Here is a 13,143-nt window from a genome sequence, read left to right as displayed (position 1 = left end):
AGGGGAAGGGAACGGGGAAGGAAAAAAAAAAAAAGGCAGCCCGACAACCCATCGGAGGCGCCAGATTCTGCGCGAAAACGCTAATAACGAAATAAAAATGTCATGCGAGTTAAACGGCGGGCAGGAGCGGGGGATCCTGCGGTGGGCGGAGCGCCGCGCCGAATGGGATCTACGCGGGGAAAGCGGCGGGCGCCGGGCGCTGCCGGGCGTGTGCGTGTGTCCGTGTGTGTGTCCGTGTGTCCGCGTGTGTGTCTGTGTGTCCCTGTGCGTGCGCGCCGCCCCGGGGCCGCCGTTCACGAGCTCCTTATTTAGGTCAATTAGGGAGCAAATCCCGGTGCGGGGGGGCGGCGGCGGGGCCCTGGCACACGGGCCGCAGCCGGGGGGGCTTGGCCGCTCCACATCCCGAGCCTTCCATTGGCTGCAGCGGGCTCAGCGGGCAGCCCTGACAGCCAATCGGCGCAGCGGACATCACGCCTATATTAATATCATTAATATCATTAATAATAATAACCCCCGCCCACCCCCCGCAGAGCGCTTTCATGTGGCGGCGGCGGCGATGGACGGAGGAGATGCGCCCTCCGCCGCCCGGAGAGCCGGCTCCGGCCCCGCGGGCTCAGCCGCCGCCGCCGCGGGCAATCGGGGGAGCGGTGAGGTTATCCTCAGCCCGGAGCCCCCTGGTTGAGGCGTTTGAGTCGGTTTTGGGAGAGTGGCGGAGGGGCGACTGCTCCCGTGAGCAGGCAGTGGGTGTCCTGCCGGTGGAGGGGACAGTGCCTGCTAGGAAAGGGGAGAGGACTCTCCTCTAAGGGGTCTCCCGAGGTCCGTTCTGCTTACCTTATATATGTGTATATACCTATACAGATATATTTTATTGATGTCCATACGGTGTCTGTGTAGTTTATTTTGAGAGACACCCAGCCCGGTTCATCGGAGGCCGTCCGGGACTCCCTGTTCCCCGCGCCCCAGGCGGGGAGGCAGAGGCGATGCGCTGCCCCCTCCAGGAGCCGGCTCGTGTTTCCTGGCGTTACTTCTCTTCAGTCCGACTTTTATCATTTTACTGTAATACCATTTCGTGGGAAGCTCTAAAGTCGTTCCCCCCCGCCCCCTTTTTGCCAGCCTCTGGAGAGAGCCTTGGGACATGGACCCCGGCAACCCCACAAAAGTACCCCTGGCTGCGGGGCGCCGGAGCAGGAGGGTCACCCTCTACCTTTTCCCTTGGGACCAGGCGAGCCAGATTAGTAGAGGGGCAACTCGGTCCAGAGCACACGTCGGAGACTCGTGGAGGTTTGGGTGAGTACAGAGATGCCCCTGCGATGCGCATCTGCTGGCCAAGCCTCTCCTCCCCTGCTCTTCTCTGCCGGAGGACCCCTCCTTGTTCCCCTTTGCGGTATTCCTGGACGAGTATCTTTTTCCCAGGCCCCGCCTCCCCCTCCCGCTGTGGAACGGGGGCACCGCTTGCTGCCCAGCGGGAGTGTCCGGCGGGCCAGGGGCGCAGCCGGGGGCCGAGCCGGCCTCACTGCCACGGAGCGCTCTCGTTCCTTTCCCGGAGTGACAGTGGGGACCTTAGAGGTCAGGGCCTATTTTTGAAAGAACATTAAAAAAAAAAAAAAACTCCAAAAAATGAAGATAAGGGAATAATTCCCCTTTCAACGGCTCCAGAAAGATGCAAACATTCCGAGCTCTGAAATGGATTCTGGAAAAGTGGGAATTCTCTCTTACTTGGGCAGAGACCGAGGACAGTCTAGTGAATTGTAAGCCGGGAGATAGAGCATTTGTCACTTGTTGCACAGAAGTGAAGTTAATAAAGATGACTTTTATGCTTTGCACATTTTGCTTGTTCCTACGTAGGAAATACAGGTTTAGCCGAGAGTTCTTATGCATCCATAAACCGTCAGCTCTATTTGACTGCCAGCCTCAGAAAATATGTGCTTTCCGGAATAAAGAAAAAAATGTGGCCCGTGATTGCTTCTGTACATAACACATGCAATCTGCATATCTGTGTCTCATACCCATATTTTATAAAGCGTTTCTGCAGTGTGACCATGCAATCTGTGTAATATTTTCTGCTTTCCACTTATAAAGACTTTAACAAAATCACCACGATTAAATTTGCTCTTGCTCTCCCCACCTCCCTCCCATATTTCTCTAGTATAACATATAGCTGGTGCGCAATAATGCTGAAATGTGCTTGTGAAACTCGTGTATACTCAGATGTATTCCTGAAACACAAAATCAGGATAATTCTATACCTGCAAATACAACACTTGTACGTGCATGTCCGTGTTTATTGGGGATTTTTTAAAGCTCGTAGCTATGTTTACACACTTTTTGCATTGCTATAGTGACATTACTAACATTTCAGGCTTTCTATCCTTACTGCTTAATAGGATGATGAGAATAAAAAGGGCGTGTGTCTCCTGCAGCCATCCATCAGGGTAGGAAGCAGAAAAAGCACGCAATGACGGTATTTTCTTAATTTAACATTAGAAAAGCATCCTTGGCCGCTGTCCTTACACCTTTCGGAGTCCCCTACCCGGAGGTAGCGGGGGCGGACGGGTCCCCTTGTGCCGAGGGCTTTGCCATCACCCCGGGCTGTCCCCGCGCCGGGCAGGGGCCGCGCCGCAGCTCCCGGGCCGTCTCCGCCGGGGTTCAGAGTGACCACGGCGAGGCGAAACCTCTCCTTCCCCACTGCCTTCTCTTCCACGGCCATCTCTTTGCGGCACAGTAAATCTTTATGTTTTGCAGGTGGGAGAATGGAGGGACTTTCCCTGTATAGGTCCTGATGCCTCCCGTGGATCAGGAGGGAGAAAGAACCACGTGTTTTCTACAGAGATGGCTTTGAGACCGGGTTTAGACTAGAGGTGTTGGGGCCTCTTATTTTCTTCCATCCTTGGCTCACTTTCTTTCCCAGGTACGTGTTTTTCTCCGAGGCGTTGGAGACTTCCAGGTCCAGTGCAGGTCCGCGAGGTGCGGGACGGCCGCGGGCTGTGGCCCCGACCCCGCTGCCAGTGGGGAGAACAGTCCTGGCTCCCAGTTCGTGCCCACCACCGGTCTAGGATGGCCCCATGGCGTGGGGTGCCCGTGGGGTATCCCCCCGTCACCATCTCCGACGGCTCCTGAGCTCGACAGCGGCTGCCACGCAGAGGGCAGAGAGAAGTGGGGATTTGGGGCCGGGCTCCGTGGGGAATTAGCAGACGGAGGGCTATATTTGGGGCCGAAAACGCGTATGTGAGTGTGACAAGAGCCTCTAGGGTGTCACGGCGCTGGCCGGCTACTGCCGCCTCCCGCACGGAGCGGAGCGGCTTCCTGCAATGTGAATGCAATCACCCTGCTGGTGCTTGGTGTCTCTCCTCGCTCTCCCTTCGCTGTCTCCATGTGTCATAAAATGGAAGCGAAATGAAAGGCAGGCTTTTTCGCTCGCACCCCTAACCTCTGCTCCTCTTTGCTTTTAAGGGCCGTGGTTTTTGGAACCTGGATCTTCGCGGGGCGCTGTTGACCCTCAGCGCTGCGGGCAGAGGTGGCTTTGGGCAGGGGCATCATGCTCCCTTCTCCGCTTCAAAAAAAGCCGCGCTGAACAGATCGCTCAGTCCTTGACACCTTCCTGAGAGATCAGGCATCGCTGGGGGTAAGGGAATTCTTCGCCAATATCTGACTCTGGTTGATGTGTACATTTATATAATATACTATACATATTTATGAGTCATAATTATACACTTAAACCCACGTATATAAACATACATATATGTGTGTGTACTTAAAAATAGTGTTTCAGCCATGTTCTGTTCAGATATTTACGTATCTGAATAAAATAAAACAAATAAAGGCTGTATTAGCATCTTCAGTAACTAGTCGTGAGCCACCAAAACGCAAAACCAGTTCCTAGAAAGCAGAGTTGCTTCTTTGTGTCCAAAACTCCTTCAGAGGAGCAGAGGGGGTGGAATGGTTGGGATAGCTGCTTAGAAGCAATAATAAAACAAGAAAACAACAAAATAACAAACGAACAAACAACCCCCATGAAATAAAGATCAACCAGAAGATGATTGCACCCCCCGCCCTAAACCTCTGTGTAACACCTTCCTCTCCTGCTCCTTTTTAGGAGAGGTGGGGGCCCGCTCACCTTCCTGGGAGCCACCCAAATTCTCCCTCTCGGGTATCTTTCGTCCCTCTGGAGTTTGCCAGGACTCTGTACAGGCTCTGCCACCCTCAGAAAGTGGCAGGTGAGGAGCAGGAGCCAGCGGTGGGTTGTGTCCCGCTGAGGCTCGCAGGGACAAAGTAGAGGGGACTTTTTAGAGGGGTGTCCCTGCCAGCCCCCGTGCCTGGATGGAGGTCCCATGCACATGTCACGGGAACAACCTTTTTTTGGTGGCCTCTGTGTCAGGGAACACGAAAAAGACAAGGACATAGCAGTGAGAAACTTTTTCTTGCAGGTAGAAAACCCTAAAGCCCCTAAAATGTGAGTTAAATAGCACTTGAGTGCAGCAACACTTTGTGGATTCCTTCCTGAATCTGCAGTAAATTTTAACGGGTCCCTGAAGATGGGAGGAACAGAGCAAATTATTTTTCTTTCCAGTGTATTATCTTTATAAACCTAGTCCAGCTGAATTCTTCACCATCGGTGAGACTGGAAGAGAACTTTTCCCCTCTCAAGGGCGCTGCACAACCCATGCTGCCTCCCATGAATGTGTTCATTATTCACAGATAGTCACTAAGTGCTTTGGATGGAAACTTCCAGCCTGTGGCATGTCCTGACTGCCCGTGATGTCTGTTTATTGCTCGTTAGAGATGCCATACAACTCGCAGCATGAATAGCATCGCTCAAGAGCTGGCTTCTTGCTAAGTGAGGGCTATTTTAACCCATGATAAATTATCGAACCGGAGAATGTCCTTAGGTACCTGAATGTATTAACTAAGAAAACAGTTCGGGAATAATTTTTGGGAATATCTATTCCCTTGTGTTAAAGTCCTAGGGCCCTTACAGAAATATTTAGTTGTTTGACTGGAGATGGGGAGAGAGGGAGAAAATAAACCATCATCAAATTATATGAGATCTTAAAATAAAATTTAAAAAAAAATAGTCTCTGCAGAAAATGAGATAACAATTATAATACAATGCTGTTTTAAAATGACTTTTCTAGAAAGGCCTTTAGCATTGATTTCCTTATACAATTTTAACTTTTTTTTTCTTTTTTTTTTTTTTTTTTCTTTTTTTTTTTTTTTTTTTTTTTCTTTTTTAAATGTACAGTGAGAGAATGCATGGTTTTATTGGTACTGGTTAGGGTCAGCCACAGGAGAATTATGGAGGTCATGTGAAATAGGTGCCAATAAAGCTTTTATTATTGTTATACAGACAAAAGAGCATTATGGAAAGAGATCCTTACCAGACCTAACCATGGATATTTTGTTCTGTTAACAATCACGCTGAAAATACAGAGACACTGTAAAAAAGGAAAAGCCCTGACTTTTCAAAGCTTTTCAGAACATTAACCTATTATTAAATAAGACTCTTGGAACTATTTCACCCCAGAAAATTAAGGTGTCCTGAAATGAAGCACTGCACACAACTCAATATTTTATCTAAATCAAAAGAGCTAAGGAGCTAAAACCAAAAATCTTGCACTGTCACAAAAGAATATGACTCTCTATTTTGAAATAACATTTAACATTTGATTTTTTGTGTAATGCAACATAAAAAAAAACAACAACAACAACAAATTATTTTTTAAATAATAAGGTACTCTTTAGTTTGTATGTATCCACTGTTTGAATCTGAAGATTTTCTGCCAAAACTTGAAGTTCAGGATTCTGAAGTAAAAATTAAAATGCTGTTCCCCTTCCTTTATCCAGTCTTGAATTATTTTAGCAGAGCACTAAACTTTGTCAAGGACTGTAGTGAACGTCCACATGTGTTGATAGATTGGATTCTCAGATCAAACTTCAAAAACTGTTGGAGCTTAGTGAATTTCGTAAAAACTCATACCTTCTTAAATCTGATTGACTCAGGAGTTTTAGATTAATTCCAGGACAGAGCCAATTTCAATCAAAGAAAGTATTAAGAACTTACAGTACAAAACATCCTTTGTACTTTTACAGTTGTGTAAAAGGAAAATGGATTCACAGATCAAAGTTAGCCCCCAAATATTATTAACACTGGAGTAAAAATCATACTAGCTTTTACTTTGATAGTAAAATCTTTCAAACCATGTATATACTATGGGGATAGTCTAATGTTCAAGAAAACTTGTGAAAATTACGTTAAACTATATGATATTAAAAATCACATATAGTTATGATTTATATTAACAAGAAGCAAGTGTGCTCTGAATAGAAAAGCATCTCCTTTCCACTGACTTTTAAGTCATTCATCATAAAGGAGGACAATTATTCAACCTTTAAAACTCTCATTAGATCAAGGGAAGTGTTTTCCTTTGTCATGTGAAAATTATGCTTCTCTATATCTTACTTGATAGTATAAGCATACATATTCTAGCTCCAAACAAAAAACTCTTCCACCAGTTATACATATGCAAATGTAAAGCCATAAGTTTTTGAGTAAGTCCAGAAATAATCTTTATAGAAATCCATGAATAGTTAGAGTTTATGTGAGTCATTAAAATCTGGGGATGAATGTAGTTTTCAAATGGTTCTGCAATAGATTATAAATGGTTTTGCAATGCTCCAGCATGTGTGGAGATACATATCTGGAGATATATACAGTTACATACATATGAATATGTTTATTATGGTACACAAAAATTACATTTTCATACAGCATGAAAATAGTGTTGAAATGCTCTTAGAAAGGCTTGAACCCAGTCAAAAATAATATTGTAATTAACTCAAATCCTAATGTAAATCCATGGAAACCCCAAATGCATTCACTTTCTTGTTCTGAATTATTTTGTTATCAATTCTGATTAGTCCTAGAAAACCCTGAAGCAGTAGGAAGGCTGGGTCAAGCACTGAGTGAACTCGGTGGTAAAGCTCTGTTTGCTTTCTCTCCTGGAGCAGCACTGGGAAGTGCTATCTTCCCCAGGATCTCAGTGGGGCTCGGCAGGAAACTCAACCATATCTGCTGCTTCTCATAAGATTCCCCTTTGACTTCCCAAGCTCCTTCAGTTGTGGTAGGATGGCCGAGCCAGTTCCCACAGTAATTCATTATGAAACCTGAGCACCTCAGCTCACATTCTGCCCTTGCCAGGACATGAGAAGTCAACCCAGAAATTTGCACAAGCCTCTGGCTATGAATAATAAAATCTACACTGCAGTTAACTGAAATTGGAGCAATAAGTGGCCTTGCTGCAGGAAAATTTCCATATTAGGCTTTGTAAATGCATGTCTTGCCCAGAGGAAGCTAAAGTTCTATTTAAATGAAGACAGTACTGGAGAAGTGAGTGAGGAGAGCTGAAGGTGCAGTTTAGCTGTCTGCCATACTAAGTAGGAAGAGGTGCCAATGCTCCTTTTATGTCCTTCTCTCATGCAAAATTCTCCCCCCACATCTGCTGGAGGGGACTAATCAAACTAAGTGGAGACTTCTATGTTTAACCTCTCCATCCTGTGCTCCTCTTAAATATAGAGCATATCTAGCCAACATTTTCCACATGTTTAGGGGGCAAACATCATACAGAAAAAGTCAGGTGAGTTGCACTGTGGCCCCTTCCAGCTGTCTGTATTGGGGAAGATTTCTTGGTGCTCCATGACAACACATACCACTGTGCAGAGGCGTGAAGGGCAGCTCTGCAGAGAAGATGCAATCAGCTGAATTTTGTGAGGGGAAGAGCTCAGCTGGAGGTGGGACTGCTCTCTTTAGCCAGCACTCTGTGATGGTGTGGTCTCTCCACTCCAGCCCACAGATGACTTGGTCTTGCCCTGCCCAAATGCTCCATATGGCTTGGCTTTTTTGTCTGAGTGTGCATGGGCAAGTTAAAAAGGATCATGGCACAGGTTTGGGCATATGTTTGTTCACAGACTTTGCTGTAAACTTATTCCCTGGAGGTTTTTGGCCTATCAGTCCCCTTCCAGTCTGTGTCAGGGCATTTAGAGGAGGATAAAGTCCATAGACTGCTCCTGGTGGATATCAGACCCCCCTGTTTTGGCGGGGAAGAGCCAAGCCATGTCACACCACTTGCACTTAGGACTAGAGGATGGAGCCAGCAGGGGTCCAGCCTGAAGCCCCCAAACCCCTGTGGTGCATCTGACAAGGGACCACAGTGTCCTGAGTGGGAAGAAGAGGTGCCCCTCCATCATGGTGTGCAGCTGTGGCAGTTTGTGTGGGTGATAAGTGCTTTGCAAAGGACAGTACTCCTTGCCTACACTTCCTCATCTCCCCTGCCAGCATCCTTGCAGAAGTCTGGCAAACACCAGCCCTTTAGCAGTATTTATAGCTATATCTCTATCTGATGAGCCACTCTAAAAGTAGGTTAACTCAAAACATACCGCTTTGCCTCTTGGAAATACAGATGTGAAGGGATATCTGGTTCTAATATACAGATCACCTTATGGTGTGGCAGGTTTCAGTTTCCACAATAGAGAGTGCATTTGTGCTAGGAGTGATTTAAGCCATTTGGGACCTTCAAAAGCAGAAACCCTTCATGAACCTTATTGGAAATGACTACACTTGGTGAAAAAAAAAGGAAGAGAAACTAGAGGGGTGATCCAAGATCACACACATCTAAAGAGTGGAAAGGAAACCTTTTCAAATGTTGCTTTCTTGCAGAAAATGCCTAAGATAAGTGTTTGAGAAGTATCTCCATTCCTCTGTTGAGCTGTGAATTCCTGTTAATGCTAATGGAACTGTAATTTCATTGCACAAAGCCACCAGATTTAATAAAGAATAGTCAGTTTATTAAATATTAGCACTATCAATCATTATACTTTCTACTGCACTTTCCATTTTGCATTTCCCCTTTTGCTGAGGGAAGCAATGAGGAGGACAACAGAGCAGGTTTTTCCTTCCAGATACACCTGGTGGACTTGAGCTCTGATATTTCTCTTTCCCTCAATACACAGAAATCCCCTAGGAAGAGCAAAATATCAGCTCAAAGATCGTCTGTACAGATTGGAAAGAAGGATTTTGCCCTTGGGTCCAAAAGCTGGAATGTTTTTTGCAGATCACAGACTCCATAAAACATATGTACTTAATAAATAAGCAAACAAGCTTGTGCTTAAGTGAAGCTTCCACGCAGTAAAGGAGAACAACATTTGACAAGTGGGGGTTGAAGGGCTGACATTTACACCCCTTGCATCCCAGAGCCACTTTTTTCAAATATCCACTTTTCAGGTTCACAGCGATTGTGCTTTGGAGGTGCACAAGAGGAACTTTTCAGAAGCTTATACCAGGTGATCTGAAACAGTGCTTCTTCACAGGTCTGAGTGACCCCATGCAGAAAGTGTGTGGAATAGGTCTGCCTTGAAAAAGGGGGAACCAAATGAGCTGAGAATCCCTTCCCTCAGCCCCATCTACCTTCTCACTGCCTGCACAGGTCAGCAGGGAAAAGAGCAGAGGGGAAGCAGCTGGAACAACGCCAGCACTTGGGGCTTTTGGCAGCCCTCTGCAGCAGGAGCTTGGGGTCTTTTTGCATCCGTCTGCTGCGGAGCTGTCAGCAGGTAAAGCACTCTGCTGCGTTTCTCAGAGCTGCTGAAACATGATGTGCTCTGTCTCCACCTTTGGCAGAGCTTGCCTGACCTTGCCTTGCTCCTTGCTTAGGGTGAGGCAGATTCAATCCCCTTGGCAGCCCGACGGGTCACCCAGGCTTGGTCAGGCCCAAGGAGCTGTCCTCTTACATTTAGCAAGAGGAAAAAAAGCCACCAGCTGCTTGCAATTGCTAAGACACTAAGCACGGATTTTGCTTTCACAACTGAACGTTTGACAGTCACGATAGCCAGACTTAGCAAGATCTTATCAGTACTTTTGGCTGCCAGGCCAAAGGCCTGAGCACCTCCAGGGCTCCACACCAATTCTCCGCAGGGTTGGCTGGGATGGAGGATGCCTGTGTTAAACAAGGTGGCTCTCCACAGCAGCAAGGATGTCATTCCAGTGCCTCGTGGCCTCCACTCGGGGCAGGAGCCAGACAGAAGTCAGGTGTCAAGCCTGATATATTATCTTGACTTTTACTGTGCAGAGAGGCAAGAGGGATGTCTGTAGAAGATAATCTATTTCCCCTCTCTGTGCATGCGTACTTGGCAGGGATGATGGCTCCTGCAAGTGCTGCCAAAATCGCTGTACAGGGCATTGACATTAAACCAAACACCCAACTTCTAGCTGTTTGATGCAGATAGAAAAAAACCCCACCTTAATCTCTTCATTTTCTCGTTGTTTTTATCATGTTTGGCCAGAATAACCCTTTCCCTTTCCTCCATTTGTGCTTCTTGGTGTGAGGAACAGCAGAAGTAAACCAAGGACCTGACTCATCACTCCATCTTTAGCTTATCCTTAAAAATGTATGCACATAGCCTCAAAACTATGTCAGTACAAAGATGCATAGCAGCTACTCCCTTTCATGAAAGGCAAGTTCTGTGTAATTTGGACCAAATTACTACATGGTAGGTACAGTGAAGTCAAAGTAAAGTTCAGTTGAGGATAAAAAATACAGTAGATTATATTTGCTTAGATTTGTTGTTCTTTTAGTCCACAGGGATAAAAAACAATTATTCATCTGGAACTCTTCGTTTCCACCATAATTTAAATTTTATTAAGTGCAACAACTGTACTATTCTAAGTTAACTACATTTGGTTATATGTTCAATTCAGAAAAAAAATGGTGTGACAATGAAATATTTCCTTGGATTTTGTTTTGTATTAATCCAGGAAGTCTTGTGGGCACCCACCTGTGAGAATAACAGAGAATTAAAAAGAGACTATGACTCAGAGTAAAAAAGAGCAAGAATCTTTTTGCCTGATGCTGGATTGTTCCTTTCTATCTTGTGCTGAAATTCCAAGTGTTTCTACACACAGGCTTTCCCTTTTCATATACCTACAAATTCCAGTTTAAAAACAAAACAAAACAAAACAAAACAAAAAACCAAACCAAAACAAAAAACACAAATCCACTGAGATCTGACTCAAAGAAGAGATACTTTAGCCTTATGAGGTATAAATTAAAGTGTAGGTTGTCCTTGAGAAATATGAGTCTGAAGAATCTGAACATAAGGGCCAAATCTAATGATGCATGGGAAGAATTAATGAGGATTTGAGCAGCACTTGCATCTTGCTGATTCTATGTAACACTCAGTATTTAGAGAGCTTCGGGAACCTTTCTGACATCTAACAAGGGCTTATAGATCCTTTAGTTTAAATTTAAATTCAGATTAATAGTCCAGATTAGTTCGCTACTAGCAATTTTGCAAACACTAACAAATTCCAGTTATTGTATCTGTACTTAATCAGATATTAATCAGGTTATGTAGACGCAGATCATTTAAAATTCTACCACAATCAGCATGATTAGGAAAAAAATAATAAAAATCTCAAGGTTGCCTTTCACAGAGTCTGAATCTGGGGAAATTTTTGACTGGTATGTAAGTTTATATGGCTTCCATTTAGCAAGAATAGTTTGTATCTGAATGAAATCTCAGGAAATAAATTATAAAATTATGCCTTTCCTTGAGCTGAAATCCTCTGCATCTGACCTATATCAAGGTAGTGATTTTGACCATAGGCCACATGTTCTTTGTTTTGGACTTGTTTCTATTTTGCAGTCTTATCTGATGTTTCTCCCATGTGCACATTTAGCCAGCCTTCCTTGGTATGAAACACTACACTTGCCAGGCAATGCATGGGAAAGAATTTTTGCTAGTGGGAATCAGCATTTTGCATCTTTTCCTTGTGTAAATAAAGTCAATAAGAAAAGTGTCTGGTCATTCTGCACTAATTTTAAAAGCATAGCAAATACTTCCCTCCCCACTGCTTTAGTTTCCTCTTCTAATCTTCTTTCAAAATGTGTGCCTGAATTTACTTAAAGCTGCAATTAATGTAAACAAAACATAGGTGAAAATAAGATGATACAGAGGAACATCTTTGCTAATCCTTGACTGGAGACATGATGTGTAGATACCTTTTAATTGCTTAAACACCAGGGCAGGGTTTGGTGTAACTGAAGACCAAATGGACCTTTTCACAGTGAACCTTGAGGCTACTTCCCTCCCCTGACCAAGCACAGACCTCTGCAAAGTACTCCCAACACAGTCTGACGGGTGTGTTTTCCTCATTTCTCACTAAAAGTTTATTCAAAGTGAAGCACAGGTGAGATCTGTGGTGTAAAACAGCTCCAAAAGGGTTCTGGTGCTGCAGAACCCCTTGGGATGCTCCAGGTGTTGTGAGAGCACGATGCAGGTAACCCATCTCAGACAAAAGGCACTACTGAGGTCCAGGTGGATTAAGATTTCCTTCTACAGCTCTGTATTGCACAATCCAAATGTACACTAAAGTTAGATCTGTACTTCTGCCAAGTTGCAATTTATAAATAAAAGGCTTCAGAGCAAGCCAATTTTCCTACTTAGTTTTAATAGCTAATACTCTGAAAACCTCAAGGCTAATTAAACTGTTCATTGTCCTGCTGCATTTAATTATTCAGATATTGATCTAACATCTTAATGCACAAGACAAAATAGTGACACATTTTATATTTGGAAATGGAAAAAATAGGAAGCAGACCTGCTTTGAAAATCATTTAGCTGTTAAAAACAGCTCAAAGATTATTTCCAAGTGTTGATTTTTTTCATGAACCACATAGATTTTTTGTCTACATTTAAAAAAAAAAAAATGAAGAAAAAAAAGAAGAAAAAGAAGTTAAAAAAGGTAGAAAGAACCTTAACAAAAAGAATTCCAAACAAGCAAAACCCTACAGAATTGCCAATAAAGCCTGCCTCAAATTTCACTTCTAGCTGAAAAAATACCCTGCACAGTAAATTACCAAATCCATGTGTCTCTACAAAGATGGAGACAAGTCATTTGTAAAATCAGAACAGCACAGGGCAATCCTGTGTTCAATTCTGACCCTACCTAAGACAGCCTCTGACCTTCGACTAATAAATATTTAGCTTGCCTTGCTCCTCCACTGCCTGAAAACTGAGCCTCATACATTTCCCTCTTTTACTGTTGTCTTAATTTAGGTCTCCATCTTTCTGATATGTGACTTGGTCTTGCTGGGT

Source organism: Pyrgilauda ruficollis, unplaced genomic scaffold (assembly GCF_017590135.1).
Source record: "Pyrgilauda ruficollis isolate IOZ18807 unplaced genomic scaffold, ASM1759013v1 scaffold1, whole genome shotgun sequence".
Taxonomy (NCBI): Eukaryota; Metazoa; Chordata; class Aves; order Passeriformes; family Passeridae; genus Pyrgilauda; species Pyrgilauda ruficollis.
This window is presented reverse-complemented; position numbering follows the sequence as displayed.